This window comes from Dromiciops gliroides, chromosome 3 (genome assembly GCF_019393635.1).
Source record: "Dromiciops gliroides isolate mDroGli1 chromosome 3, mDroGli1.pri, whole genome shotgun sequence".
NCBI classification, from domain to species: domain Eukaryota; kingdom Metazoa; phylum Chordata; class Mammalia; order Microbiotheria; family Microbiotheriidae; genus Dromiciops; species Dromiciops gliroides.
In genome coordinates this window covers 184,972,541-184,987,650 of record NC_057863.1, presented here as the reverse complement: position 1 = coordinate 184,987,650, position 15,110 = coordinate 184,972,541, and positions in this window count along the sequence as shown.

Here is a 15,110-nt window from a genome sequence, read left to right as displayed (position 1 = left end):
CAAAAAGTACAGTGCAAAGTACATTCTCACTAAATACAAACTTTCTTTTCATGATGCATACATCAATATTTTGCATTGATCTTGATGCAAAAAGAATTTTATGTTGCATTCTAAAAACTAGACATTATACACACTGAAAAAGGATGACTCTAACACCAATTAAATGCTTACAGACCAACAGATGGACTTTCCCTCCTTAACAAAACTGACCATTTTATGTTTGCTAAAAGTTAATACTTGAGAATTTCAACTTAGTTGTAGCAAATGCAAATTTGCATTTTTAAAAAGAAAACTTTAGGTCCAATAATGTTATGGAACCATTAAGACAAAAGGACTGAGAAACCAAAATTAGTCCTGTTGCTTGATGTACTTAATGTCAACATATAATAAGGGATTTCAAAATAAATTACCACTTACATCACTTTTGTAGAATCATTTCCAAATTTTTCCACAAAAGATTATGACAGGGGGCAGCTGGGTGGCGTAGTGGATAAAGCACTGGCCCTGGAATTCCTGAATTCAAATTTGGCCTCAGACACTTGACACTTACTAGCTGTGTGACCCTGGATTGCCCCACCCCCCCAATATGGCAGTGAACTTGTGCTCAGGTTCTGGTTATTTCTTTTTTAAAAAATCATCAATCAACCTGGACCACCCTCTGTTAAAAACCTATTATTCTTGGATGTACTATATGTAAGCTTTGTATCTATGAAAATGATTTGAAATAAGTCCTTGATCTCCATTAGAAGTATAAATGCCCTAAGAGCAATTTTAATTTACTTTTGGATTCCATAACTGACTCCCTATAATTCTTCATCAGTATAAAGTTTCTCTCAATCACACTAACTTCTTTTGTATATGCACATAAATAGCATCTATAGCTTTTGATCACTAGCATACAAGACCCAAGGAAAAAATCCAGACGGGCAAGAGATGGGGGCTGGGGGATAAATTGAGGAGATGGGATGGGGGAAAATTGTCTTTTTATAAGAAAATAAAGTCAATACTTTCAATAGGATCTAAAAATCCCTATCATGCATTAAAAAAATAATAAAGTGGCACATCAAAAAAGTCAGGTTTAGAAATGACAATATTTGTAGATGAAATGTTTCTCTGTATTTTGACATCAATACCATATGTGATATCTAAGGATCCCTCAAGCACATTCTTGGCACAAAAGACCCCCCAAAACCCAAATAAAATTACTATTTCTCTCTGTGTCTGGACATCATTCCATTAATATGAGGTTTATTACAAGTATAAAACAAGGTTACAATTCATCCCCTACTTTGTATTCTTCCTTTTTTTCCATTTGAAAATTCTAATTTACAAAGCTGTTTTCTTTTTAGAGGTCATTTTAGTTTTAATTTAATATCCCAGATAGGGGAGCTCAGTACTTTAAGGATATTAACTTTACTGCTGAGAGTCCTAACATGGTAGATTCAATTTATGCCAACTGTTTTAAAATATGATTTGAACAACTAGTCATGGGTACAGATCTCAGGCCTATGGTCAGTCTAGACAATACCTATGACCTTTAAGTCCCATCATCTATCTTTTCAACTAGCCATTCCTTGAATTATTTCCCTCTTTGTTCCTTCATTTGAGAAAAACTTAAAAGTGAGATTTTATCAGATATCTCCCCCATAGATAATTATGCAAATGTGCATTTACATCCTTTAGACATACTGAGATTAATGCCTGGAGTTAAATCTCTTGCAGTCACAGTCACTACAGGCTTATTTTTCTAGAAAAGTAAAAATGTATACTGGGAAATTTATCTTCTGTTATGGACCTATTGCCTTAAAAAGGCTCAGTTGAGGAGAAAATAACAAGTTTCAGGTACACACATGCAAACACTAAAATTCCAAATTTTAAAAAACATTTTTATTTAAAGTTTTGAGATACAAATTTTATTCCTCCTTCCCTCCCACCCCTCTCCCTTCCCTGAGGTAGTAAGCAATCAGATATGAGTTATACATATGCAATTATATAAAACATTTTCATATTAGTCATTTTGTACAAGAAGACTTGAATAAAAGAAAAAAGAAAGAAAATTTAAAATAGCACACTTCAATCTGTATTAAATCAATATCAGTTCTTTCTCTGGAGGCAGATAGTCCTTTGGGATTATATTGGATCATTGTATAGCTAAGTCATTCACAGTTTTTCATCAAACATTATTGTTGTTAGTGTATATAATATTCTCCTGGTTCTGTTCACTTTACTATGTATCAGTTCATATAAGTCTTTCAGGTTTTTCTGAAACCATCCTTACAATCATATACCACAGCTTGTTTAGTCATTCCCTAATTGATGGGCATCCCTTTGATTTCCAATACTTGCCACCACAAAAAGAGCTCCTATAAAAATATTTTTGCTGATAGGTCTTTTTCCCCTTTTTTGGATGTCTTTGTGATATAGACCTAACAATGGTATTGCTAAATCAAGGGGTATGCAGTTTTATAGCCCTTTGGGTGTAGTTCCAAATTACTATCCAGAATGGTTGGATCAGTTCACAATTCCACCAACAGTGCATTAGTGTCCTACTTTTCCCATATCTCTTCCAAAATCCAACATTTTCCTTTTTACATATTAACCCCTTTGATAGGTGTGAGGAAAATTCTGAATTTCTTGATGAGCCTTTTTGCCCCCCTCCCCCGTTGATGAAATTCATTCCATGTCAAATGCCATCAGGAAGAAATAGAATGATATATACTTATGCTGCTTTAAAAAGAGAATTTACAATGGATATGTTAAGAAATCTAGGGCAGCTAGATGGTGCAGTGGATAGAGCACCGGCCCTGGATTCAGGAGTACCGGAGTTCAAATCTGGCCTCAGACACTTAACACTTACTAGCTGTGTGACCCTGGGCAAGTCACTTAACCCCAATTGCCTTACTAAAAAAAAAAAAGAAAAAAAAGAAATCTGAATGCAGGAGTGGGGGGGACAGCTAGGTGGTACAGTGGATAAAGCACTGGCCCTGGATTCAGGAGGACCTGAGTTCAAATCTGGCCTCAGATACTTCACACACTTACTAGCTGTGTGAACCTGGGCAAGTCACTTAACCCTCATTGCCCTGCAAAAAGAAGAAGAAGAAGAAGAAGAAGAAGAAGAAGAAGAAGAAGAAGAAGAAGAAGAAGAAGAAGAAAGGAAGAAAGAAAGAAAGAAAGAAAGAAAGAAAGGAAGAAAGAAAGAAAGAAAGAAAGAAAGAAAGAAAGAAAGAAAGAAAGAAAGAAAGAAAGAAAGAAAGAAAGAAATCTGAATGGGTAGAGGAAAGAAAAAGATACTAAATAGCACTATCCCCAAAATAAACTCCTATAGGTCTGTTGCATGTATGTTTCATGAGGAACCAAAGAATGCTACCCCCTTATCATCAAATTAGAATTTTCTATCAGACCAAAAAAGACACCTTTAAGAATAGATCAGGGACAAAAAAAAAAAAGATAGATCAGGATTTTCCCTGGTGTTATCTTGGGGGATTACTTCAAATAACCCAGAGACATATCAATCTTATTGAGGTTTTATGGCTGCTGGTCTTCAATGGCAGTAGAGGTGCCACCATGGTCACCATCCCAATGCTGAACTGTTAGGTGCTGGAAGTGTCTTCACAGGACCTTGCCACGGGGGAAGGCATGCTTCTTGACCCACTGACTCAGGCTTCAAAAAGTTTCAGGACTATGTAAATTCATATAGATTAAAGCAGTATTAATACACAGAAGTTCAAGTTACACATGAAATTGGTGAAAGAACTTAAAAATGTTCTTATGGAAAAAAGTTTCAATTTTCCATTTGTTTCTATTAGAAAAAAGAAAAATTCTTTATAGTACATATATAATAAAACATATATATGTATAAATGTGTGTATATATATGTGGCATCTAGGTTGTACAGTGGATAGAGCACTGGACCTGGAGTCAGGAAAACTCCATATATGTGTGTGTATGTGTATATATACACATGTTTAAACATACACACACATGTTACTCTACTAAGTTAGTTATTCTACTAACTTCAGAGCTCTGAGGGACTTTGGATTTAGTCCAACCCCATTATTTTACAGATGTAGAAATTGAGACCCAAAGCATGTCAATAATTAGACCAAGGTCACACAGCTAGCTTATGGCTAAACCAGGCCTACAGCCTCAATCTTCTACTTATAAGATTTTTCTTGGTTCCATGACTTGTGAAACACAATTCAGTTATGTCATTTTGGTGAGAGTAATCTTAACCATGTACCCCTATGGGATGATAAGACAGGACTTATTAGTGTGACCATAACCAAAACAGGTGGTCACTAGTGTTGGTCTGCTTGGACATCCAAGATACTGAGAATAGAACCTCAGTCCCTCCTCCCTCTAAGAGAGAAAAGATAACATCCCAGAGAGAAAGGCCAACTCTCTGGAGAGGTGGGGAGGAGCCCGAGTGCTCAACACTCTCTGTGTTGTGACATAGAGAGACCACAGCAATGAGTGTCTAGGGTAGGGAGACTGTGGTTGGTATGCCCCAGTCTCTGCACCCAACAACTTCAACTACAGGCAACTGAAGTCTAAGAAAGAGCAGAAAGATAGGTGATGCTCCTAAGAATCAACCACTGCCCTGGTTGCTATTACGATCATGGTACTAAACCATGTAGAAGCCACCAGTGCCAACACAGGAGCTGACATTGAAGATGGTGACATCTCCCTCCCCTCCCCCCCATTCATATTTGTCTCTCACTCCCAGGAAGCATATGTATAAATAAGCTTTGCCTTATCTCTATTTTTTTAAAAAAGATTTATATTTTCTTTTCCATTACTATTCACCTAAAAGCTGTTGTTGAGCTAAAACTGTGGTTAACCCCAAAGCATTACCGGTATGTGTGTTACAGTTGCCCAAAGGCAGCTAAAAGGAAGGTTACGGTTGGCTGCACAGAGAGACAGCAAGAGAAGGGAATTCTCTTTCCACTTTACCAAGATGTCTATCTGAAGGCTCAAATGAATGAAAGAGATTTGTGTAGAAAATGTTATTAAATTCCCTAAAGGCCGAGATAAAAATGAAGCTGGACTGTTCATGCCCAGACTCCTCTGGGCAAAGATTGGACTAATAATGATGGCTCATCTTGACTATGCTGTCCTATAGCTGTGGTGGTGTTGAGTTGTGCGTTTAATACTTCTTTGATGGAATTGGATGATTAAGCTTGTTAAAACGGAGTGACTTTACTGTATCCTTTGTGGTCAAATTATGCTAATCCCTGTTCTACGTAGAGAAATTTTTTCTGAGACTTATGAGGTTCTGGAGGACACTCTCAGGCAACATATATACTTTTAGTCATGAAACAATATATGTTTTGTAACAGTTTTAATATTAAGTGTTTCCCAATGATTTTATAAGAGGCTTTTTGAAGGGGGGTGGGCTGGGGAGAGATAGAGAGGATGTTATGCCTTTGCACTAGCTAGGTCTTAGTATACTCCTACCCCATTTTATAGACTGGTGCTAGATATCAAAGAATAAATGGAATAGAGATCTGGCAATTATCCAGTTTATTTTATTAATATAGATGGCTAACCTGAATAATTTAGACCACAAAGTGAATTTTTTGTGGGAGTATTACACTATCCAGTTTGGCAGTCTAAATTTGTCAAATTGGCTGGATGAAGGCCAAACTTCCATTTCACAATGTACTATGAAGTCAAAGACTAAAACACCGTTTTGCTCCAAAGTCCCATAGTGTCTATGATAAAGATTAAAAGGGAGTCTAGGTCTTTAGGTAAATAAAACTAACTATAACAAGAAAAAGATGGTTTCCTTTAGACCTTAAGCTTAACACTGCCTCTTAGCAAGTCCCATTGATTTTTCAGGTAACAGTCATGTATCTGGGTCCCATCAACGGTCAGGTTTATGAGACACGTGACTGCCAGTCACTCATAAGTCCACCTCACAGTGTGAGTCCAGGACTGTTCACAAGGGCATACATGTTAATAATGTCACTGATGGCCCCTCCCCAACCTACTGACCCCAGTAATTTGATTGGATAACAGCACAGTAAACTTAAACACAGAAAAAACAGATGCAATGGAGTTTATAACCAGATTACCTAAGATGGAGACGTCTGTGTAGGAGACATCAAGGACCAGCTTCTTGGAAAAGATAACCTGCATTTCCCTATCTAGTGGGTAGAAATAGCTTTTCTTTTTATTATTAGGCTGAGTTGTCAGAGAAGGCTGAGCCTTTTAAACTCCCACATTGGGAAAGTCTTCCTCTCTCTTTTGGGCAGCACCCAAAGGGTAAGAGCCCCATAAAACACAGGCATCAAGCACTAAGCTGTGGGGTGGGGGTGGGGAAGGAGGTGGGTGAAACTACCTTTCCCTTCACCCTTTAGGTTTCATGGTCCTGAGAATTGGACCTATGGCTTGGGTCTTTTATTTGTCCTTTTCACTTTTACATTCAGGTGGTGTAGGAAGCTTGAGTCATGGTCAGGAATTCCTGGTCAGGATTCCTGGCCAGATATTGCTATCAGCTCATCAGGGAAGCCCTGAGAAGCCAGGGGACCTCCAGACTTGGAACCTGGTGGGACGGATGCTATATAGGAACTGAGTTCAGCTGTGATCCTAATACCCCTTAATTTCCCAGAAGGAGGTAGGGGAGATCATGCCCTTAGGTATTGAGGTTTGGGGGCAGGGAATGTTTGCATGTTTGTTCTTGTCAGACCTCTGAAGGAGATATTTCTTTGTAAAAAGAAAATATGACTGTTAAGTGATTAAATGGAATTGTGGATCCTTAGTCACAATTGTGGAAAACACAATGGATGAGGGCCTGAGCCAATGGTGAAGACTAAACACTCCTCAACTCTCTTAAAGATGCTGGACAACCCTGGAGGAGGGATGAAATGCAACATAGAGGACAGAGGGGAACCAGAGTAATCACTGTTACATGTATATATCATAGTGTGTCACATTCCACTCTTTGCTTGGTCCAGTCTCTTTTCTCAGGGTAGAATCTATTTACTCTCTTTAGAATCTCAGCTCCATGGATTATAGAGAGTCAACTGGAAACTGACTTCTCGTTGCATAGTAAAGTATACACTGAATAGACAGTCAACATAAAGTTGGTTGTCTATATGGAGGTTGAAAAGTACTGTGATGTTCCCAGTGATTCTCATGGTTGAAAGTGAATGCAATCTATTAGCTGCAAGGACTGGAACTCCATTTTTTTTTTTAGTGAAGCAACTGGGGTTAAGTGACTTGCCCAGGGTCACACAGCTAGTAAGTGTTAAGTGTCTGAGGCCGGATTTGAACTCAGGTACTCCTGACTCCAGGGCCAATGCTCTATCCACTGTGCCACCTAGCTGCCCCTGGAACTCCATTCTTACATTGATTGGTCTTGCTCACATAACTGTTTGTTCCTCAAGCCCCTCTTCATTGGAAAGGACTATTGCTTAAACCTCCTAGGTAGGGACTGGTGTTTCAGTGCTCTGTTCCTCCCCAGTCACTGCTGACTCCCTCAGTCTTGACCTTTTCCCTTCAAAACCTCACCCAGCCTCTTGTTTCTGACCACTAACTCTCTTTATCCCCCATTTTCATCACTAGGAACATACTGTTTTTGTCATCTAGAAAGGCTGAAAGGGTGGATGAAACTATGTCAAAATATCAAGGGTATTTTCAAGGGGTCTCCTCTGTTACCTTTCTTCATAATCCCTTAAATCTATCTCCTTTTCATTTCATTACCATATCTCTAAAGCAGACCTTCATCACCTTATTCCTGGATTACTGAAACAGTTTTCTGACTGGTTCTCCATCTCTGGTTTTACTTCACACTAATCCATCCTGCATAAAATGGTCAGAGAAATATTCATAAACTACTGCTGAAATCACATCACGCACTTGATCCAAATATTTCTATTCTAATTCAATGTTGTTATTGTTTGTCCTTTTTAGGAGGGGGCATATTTAGTAGTTTATTTTCCTCCAGTTATGTGTAAAAACCAATTATTAACATTCATTTAAAAAACTTTTAGTTCCACATTTTCTCCCTCCCAAACCCCCTTAATGAGAAGGCAAACAATTTGATATAGTTTATGCATGTATAGTTGTGCAAAATATTTCCATATTAGTCAGGCTGTGAAAAAACAAGTGTGTCCTTCATTTTTTTTTTTTTTAGCGAGGTAATTGGGGTTAAGTGACTTGCCCAGGGTCACACAGCTAGTAAGTGTTAAGTGTCTGAGGTCGGATTTGAACCCAGGTACTCCTGACTCCAGGGCCAGTGCTCTATCCACTGCGCCACCTAGCTGCCCCCGTGTCCTTCATTTTTGAAGAGGACCAATGACATCACCCTGTATTGTTGTTGTTGTTGTTGTTTGTTCTTTGTTTTTGAAGAGGGCCAATGACAATACAGGATGATGTCTTGACTTGCAAGTGAATGACATTTAAGTGAGGTAGAGTTGCACCAACTCATCAGTCTCATTCTCTCTTCCAGAGTCACTGAAGTACAGTGGCAAGAGAAATGTCAGGATGATGGCCTGAGATGCAGTGGGTGATCATGGCATCTTTGATGTCTGACCAGGCTCTAAGTGCTCCATAGCAACTGCATCAGCCACCTTCATGGTTGTTGGAACAAATTGTTCTCATCCACCCATTCCTTGGGGGGAAGTCTTCACATGCTTGGAGTAGACATCCCCCTAACTCGCCAATGGGTTTGAGGACTCTTGGACCTGGTTTAACCCATACTGCACATGCTACAGCTTCTTAAAGTCACAGGTGAGAGTTGGGAGACAGGTAGACACAAAAGGTGGATGAGGAGCTCTGAAATGGGCTTGGTAAGCCCTCACACTTAGGTGCTAGTCCTCCCTGAAGGAGGGCATTACACTGGGGGCATTATGTAAAAGATTCAGAGGAGGTGGGTTAAATATAATGATACATAATAAAGGTAAGGTTTTTGAAAAGAATATATTAGGGAAGTGTGTGTTCTAGGCAAGGAATGACATGTAACTATTAGAGTGATGCCACCTGCTGAAGAGTTACTGTAGGAAAGCTCCGCCATGAGGAAAAGGTGTCCTGATGAAAGAGAACAAGAGAGCCAGTCTTGCCCCTTCTTCCTCCCACAAGCCTCCTGTGAAACTGGGAACATCTCATACACACCTCCAAGCTAATTGGCTGGTAGCTTTGATAGACAGTACCCATGAGCAAACATCACTTCCTGACACCAAGGAAAAGCAGCATGGCTTGCCCTCAGATGCCTTCTCCTCATGGCAGAGCTTTCCTATAGTAACTCTCCAGCAGGTGGCATCACTCCAATTGTTACAGATAGGATCACCCATCTAGAGCTGAAAGGGACCTCACAAGCCATCTATTCCACCCCCTTCATTTTACAGGTAAAGAAAATGAAGTGAAGAGAGGTTGTCTTTCCCAAGGTCATGCAGGTTTTGTACTCCCCCACTTTAGAACATATTGCAAAATGGTTTTCATCAAAACCACCTGATACTAGGCCAAAAGATAGTTGGATCAATGGAATAAAATAGATACATCAGAAGTCTAAGCAAATGTAAACAGATAAGCAGAGCCATGAGAACAATTTATACCAAAATAAAAATATTGTAAAGATAATCATTGTCTTAAACAAATTTTAAAATTTGTAGGAACTCTAATCAACATAATGATCAATCACAATTCCAGAAGACTCATAATGAAATATGTTACCTCCCTCCAGATAGAGATGATGGACTCAAGAGTATAGATTGAGACTTTTTTGGGGGGACATGACCAATATCAGAATTTGTTTTACTTAACTTTCCATGTTTGTTTGTTTGTTTTTTGGGTGGGGCAATGAGGGTTAAGTGACTTGCCCAGGGTCACACAGCTAGTAAGTGTCAAGTATCTGAGGCCACATTTGAACTCAGGTCCTCCTGAATCCAGGGCCAGTGCTTTATGCACTGCTCCACCTAGCTGCCTCCTAACTTCCTATGTTTGTAACAGGATTTTGTTATACTTGCTTTTTCAGTGAGAGGGCAAGGTGGGAGATCTAGAAGGTGGATCTTCATTTGGAAAAAAATTAATTAAAAAAAAGAAAAGAGTTGGAACTCATCACCCAAGGTTGGAACAAGGAGAGTAGAGGTGAAGAAGTAAAACTTTTCATATTTGAAATATAGAGAGTGAGGAAGATGAATGATGACTTCAATCATTTCAGTAAAAGTAGAATGCAAGGTCAAATATTGAAAGAGAAGAAATTAGGCCTGAGTTGGAAGTTGAAGAAATTTTGTAACTGCCACTGTTGGTACTATAATAATAACTCTGAGATAATTAAAAGTATTGTTATGTAGTAGTGAGGGTCTAGATGAGGTTTGATAATGTAATCTGTATGTAAGCTCCTGATCTTTGACAGACTAGTTTGTTTTGAAGGGGACTTTTCCTAATAAGAATCCCTATGGATAATGCCTCATTGTGGATTGAACTCTTTAGCCTTGAATTTCTTTTTCCGCTTCTCTACTTCAGACTTATAATAAGTAAGAGAAATGGAAACATCATCAGAAGATGAGAGATTAAATACATGTTCAGGGGCTACCAAGGCAGCAAGCTTAGCAGCAGCAGCTCATATGTTCCTTTTTGAGACAGGGTCATTCTTCCCTGTGTGGGTAGGGCAATGACCAATAGCTAGAACAAGGGGAAGCTTCAAGGCAGATAGAAGATCCTTAATAAATTCTCCATTAGCAATGATTTTGCCAGCAGAGGTTAAAAATCCTCTCTGCAGCCATAACATTCCTACAGCATGGCAGACACTAAATTCATTTCTGGAATCAGTGTAAACAGTAGCACTTTTTTCCTCTGGCTAGGTGACAGGCTTGCATGAGAACCACAAGTTTGGCATCCCATGCACTAAGATGGGAGGGCAGAGAAGCTGCCCATATAGTATCATAATCAGAAACTACAGCAGCACCTGTATAGCAGATTCTCTCATGTATAAAAGAGGATCTGTCAGTATAGAAAATAAAATCAGGGTTCTCTAAGGGTGTGTCAATAAGATCATCATGAGGTTTCTCAGCTATGTCAACTAGGGAGGTACAGTCATGCAAAGGCTCCCCCGAGAGTGGCAAGTAAGGAAGTAGTGTTGCTGGGTTAAGGACTATACAGTGCTTTAAAGTGATCCTCTCATTTCCTAGCAGGGTTACTTCATACCTAATGAGCCTTTGATTTGAAAAAGCCTGTGTCCTATGACACAGTAAGAGAGCCTCAACTTCATGAGGGCATTGTATAAGTATAGGGTTACCTAAGACCAGATCAGAGGCTTTATCTACCAGGAGGGCAGTGGCAGCCACAGCTCATAGGCAGAGTGGAGCTCCAGCAGCTACAGAGTAAAGTAGAGTAGAATAATAGGCTATTGAGCACTGGGGAGGATCTCATTTTTGAGTCAGGAGCCCAGAAGGCACTCCTCTTTGTTCACGTGAAAAAAGAGTAAAAGACGTACCATAGTCTGGGAGTCCTACTGCAGGTGCTGATAACAAAACCAATTTTGATTCTGATATAGCTAAAAGATTCTGGGAATCCAGCTGTAAAGGTTCTGGGACAGAATTTTTGGTTAGAGATATAAGACACTTAGTAATTTCACCATAAGTAATTTCATGGTCTGTAATACCCACCTGCTCCCAGAATAGCCCTTAGCTGCTTCTTAGTAGATGGAGCAGAAAGCTATTGAGTAGTCTAGACATGCTTAGGAGAGATGGATTGAGTGCCAGTGGCCAAAACAAAACCCAAATATTCCACTTAAGGTAGGCACCATTGTACCTTCAATTTAGAGACCTTGTGGCCTCTTTTGTGCAGCTCTAGTAACAGATGGCAGCTGTCTTCTTGGCAAATCTCAGCATTGGGTGCAGCCAGGAGTAAGTCATCTACATATTGAACTAAGGTGGAACCTTTGAAAGTAAGGGAGGCTAGGGGCAGCTAGGTGGCGCAGTGGATAGAGCATTGGCCCTGGATTCAGGAGGGTCTGAGTTCAAATCTGGCCTCAGATACTTGACACTAGCTGTGTAACCATGGGCAAGTCACTCAACCCTCATTGCCCTGCAAAAAAAAAAAAAAAGTAATGGAGGCTAAATCCTGCTGCAAAATTTGAGAGAATAGTGTGGGACTGTCAATAAACCCCTGTGGATGTCTGGCCCGAGTCCACTGTGTATTTTTCCAGGTGAAGGCAAACAAGTATTGGAAATTCTTGTGTACCGGTATTAAAAAGAAAGTGGAACAAATATCTACCACTGTGAACCATGTTGCCTCACACAGGATAGAGGAAATGATAGTAGCAGAGTTGGGCACTATCAGATGTCTAAGTACAACATAACAATTAATTGCTCGCAGATCTTGTACAAAATGATAAACAGGTCTGCCATCTGGCCCAGGCTTAGGCTTAATGGCAAAATGGGAGTATTACATGGGGAATGATGGCATGGGACAATAATACCTTGGCTTTTCAAAGCCTCAATTATAGGTGCAATTCCCTCAATGGCTTCCCTAGATAAGGGATATTGTAGAATGGATGGTGGTAGGCTACCTTTGGTCTTAATGGTAATAGGCACAGCAGATTTAAGAAGACTTATATCAGAAGAAGAAGAAGCCCACAGGGACTCAGGAATATCAGAAGGGATTTCAAATGTATCCCTTACTGTTTCCTGAGTGTCTATGATCAAAATTGGCAGCAAGTGGACAGTGTCATCTGGCAATTCCAGGGAAATGCCATCATCAGGAAAACAAGATATGGTTCCTCTACATTTATAAAGGAGGTCACAACCTAATAGATTTGCAGGAGATTTGGGCATAAGTAGAAATGAATGTTCTACTGTCAATGGGCCCATAGATACCATGCGAGGGGTTAATTTTGCAACTGTTTGAGTTTTCCCTGAGACCTGACTACATTTAGAGATCCTATAGATGTACATTCAGGGTCAGGTTTGCTCACTAGGACTGACTTCAGGCTCCTATATTTAATAAACAATCATAATAAGTGTCCCCAACCCTAAGGATTACATGGGGTTCATTATTCTGGGGAGGTGAAAGGACTGGCACAAGAGGGACAAAGAGCTCGGGGTCTGGAAAGGTAAAGTCTTCAGATTCCACCATCCTTAACCCTCCCTCACACCATCAGTCCTCTGTATCTCTCTGAGAGGATCTATAACTGTTTTGATTCTGCCTCTCCGTATCTCTCTGAGAGGGTCTATAACTGTTTTGATTCTGCCCCCTGAAAGGGTTTCTAAATTCACCATTCATCATCTGACTAAGTTTCCTTTGCCAAATCCTACAGTACTGTATCGTGTGTCTCTGTTTATTGCGGTAATAGCAAAATCTAGGGGGTTGATAGCGATTTTCAATGGCCTGATATCATTGCCTCATGGTTTCCTGTAATGGAGCTAAAATGTTCTGTCTGTTCCTTTCTTCCCTCTCATTTCCTTCATAAATATATGTTGCTATTTCTTTAATTCTGTCAGTACTCAGGGTATTCTAACTTGGACACTGCCTTTCAAAATATTTCCGTATTTCTGGCAAGGATCAGTGAACAAAATGATTAGAAATAAAATGTGCATCTCTAGAATCTTAATGCGTCTAATGTAGTATATTATTTGGCACTCTTACACAATCTACCATAGAATCTATTAGGTCTTTCATTAGGTTCCTGAATGGTATCTATAAATTTTTGCCAGTTATCAGTCTTGATAGCACAGGATTCCATTGCCTTCAACAATGTTTCCCTTGCTTCCTGCAACTTATCAAAATGCTCAGGGATATTGGGGTCCCAGTTAGGGTACTCTAAAAGCCATTGAATAGCAGCTTCTCCTGATGTTTCTAAGGAGTTCATTGCAGTTATTATATCAGCTCTTTCCCAAGGGGATAATATCATTTCCATGAGATCAGTAACATCACCCCAAGTGGACTGATATCCTCTGAAAATTGCCCTAAACTGGCTGATAACTGTTGTGGGATCTTCATAAAATTTATGAATATCTTGTTTCCACGAACTCAAATCTTTGGGCCCCAAAAGTGTGTATTGTCTGAGCCTTAGTACAGCACCATTTCGACCATGGGTGAAGATCTCTTGAAGGGGAAGAATTTTTAGTTTTTCTGTCTCCTCTAAAGGTGAATTTTTTTTTGTTGTTGGCATAGAATTTTCTTCTGTGGTTGGCATAGAAGAAATAGAGGGAGAGGGGATAGGAGTTGGGTCATTTGGTGTTTTAGCCTGAGAAACAGGCTCAGATTCTAACTCATGTAAATAACAATCATCAAAACCATTTGGGTATTGGTTAAAAAAATAGAGGAAGAAAAGTCAATGAATGAAATAGGCTAAGGCAAGGAAGAATAAAAAATAATAGAATTCAATAACCCAGTGTTTGATAAACTTGAAAATGAAAATAAAGAAAAAATACCCTTTTTGATAAGAATTGCTGGGAAAACTGGAAAGCAACCTCACAGAATTTAGGTTTAGACCAATGTCATATACCATTTTCCACAATATATTCAAAATGGATATGTGACCTGAATATTTTTAAAAAATCATACTTACATATTTTTTAAAATTGGAAGAAAAGTAGCACTCTGGTGCAAGCCCTCATCACCTCACATCTGGGCTATGGCAATAGCTTGCTGGCGTGTCCCTGCCTCAGGTCTCCCCACTGCAATCCATCTTCCATTCAGCCACTAAATGATTTTTTTCCTAAAGTACAGGATCCAAACATTTACTCTCTTACTCAATAAACTCTATAGCCTTCAGGATCAAATAGAAAATCCTCCTTCCATAGTCCCTCCTACCTTTCCATCCTACTCTCCAACAAGTACTCTGATCCAGCAACATTGGCCTCCTGGCTTCTCCATGAATAACACACTCCATCTCTTGGTTCTGGGCATTTTCTCTGGCTGTTCCCCATGCCTGGAATATTATCCCTCCTCATCTTACCTTCTGCCTTCCCTGACTTCCTTTAAGTCCCAAATAAAATCCCATCTTCTACAGGAAGCCTTTCCCACCCCCTCTAAATTCTAGTACCTTCCCTCTGCTATTTCCTATTTCTCCTGTTCCTAGCTTGTTTGCACATATTTGTTTGCTTGTTGTCTCCCCCATTAAATTATGAGCTCCTTGAGGGCAGGCACTGTCTTTTGTCTTT